This window comes from Amphimedon queenslandica, unplaced genomic scaffold, assembly GCF_000090795.2.
Source record: "Amphimedon queenslandica unplaced genomic scaffold, v1.1 AMPQUscaffold_13209, whole genome shotgun sequence".
NCBI classification, from domain to species: domain Eukaryota; kingdom Metazoa; phylum Porifera; class Demospongiae; order Haplosclerida; family Niphatidae; genus Amphimedon; species Amphimedon queenslandica.
Window position 1 is genome coordinate 7,388 of NW_003546555.1, and position 1,031 is coordinate 8,418.

Genomic DNA, 1,031 nt, shown 5'->3' on the forward strand with positions numbered 1-1,031 from the left:
ATTGAAAGGAAAGAAAAAGAGAAGAAAGAAAAGAAGGAAGAAAGGGAGAGGCAAGAAGCTCAGAAACATAAGTCCAAAGCTACAGCAAGTACATTATGAAGTATTTGTCAATGATATATTATTTATTCATGTATTTTTGATAGAATCTTCATGTGAAAAAGAGGAATGCACGCATAAATATGCTAGGAAATGGGTGGAATGTGCAAACTGCAATTTATGGTATCATTGTATATGTCAGGGAGTATCAGTCAAGGTAGTGGAAAAGCCTGATTTCACTTTCAAATGCAAAGCCTGTAAGAAGTGACCTGTAATAAGTGACTCCAGTAATCATTGATGTTTTTTTGAGAATTGTAAAAAAAATTACACAATTGTTTCTGATAGCATAGAATAACAAGATGATGATAACTATACTACTCTCTGTAAGTGGGTGTGGTTTAGTCCGAATATACAGGACTCTAGGAGTACTTATTTTAAAATTTACCATAAATCAAAATGCTATCAGTTTCTCTTATTACTGCACTTAAATGAAGTATAAGAATCAATGTTTGCACAGCTGATGTTAGATAAGAGATAACTGATGTTATCACTGAGAACCAAGGAGCGTACGACGATGCAGGATAATGGCTGATCTTACGGAATATCGGACGAGGGTGTTCTTTGCAGCATAACTTTAAGTATAAGTCACTAAACTTTCTTGACTTTCTGTATATAGTAGGGCTAGAGTGTGTCTTTAAATCAGTGCATGAATGATCTAAATTGGCAATTCATAGGTTGAGAAAAGTGTGTCCGAATATAGGTGGAGTCCGATCATTGATAGTTTACTCTATATGCAACATAAGCCACACCCAATTATCCGAAATTCATAAAATGAGTTCCACTGTTCCAGTCGTGGTGCCAGTTGGTGCCAGTAGAAAATCTCCTTCTGGTTCTACTAGACTCAAACCAAATGCCAACTTCTTCAATTCTCCTAGTCAAAGTGATGGGGTAGGTAAGGAGGGGACTGTACCAGAATCCTTATTGAAACAAGCTCT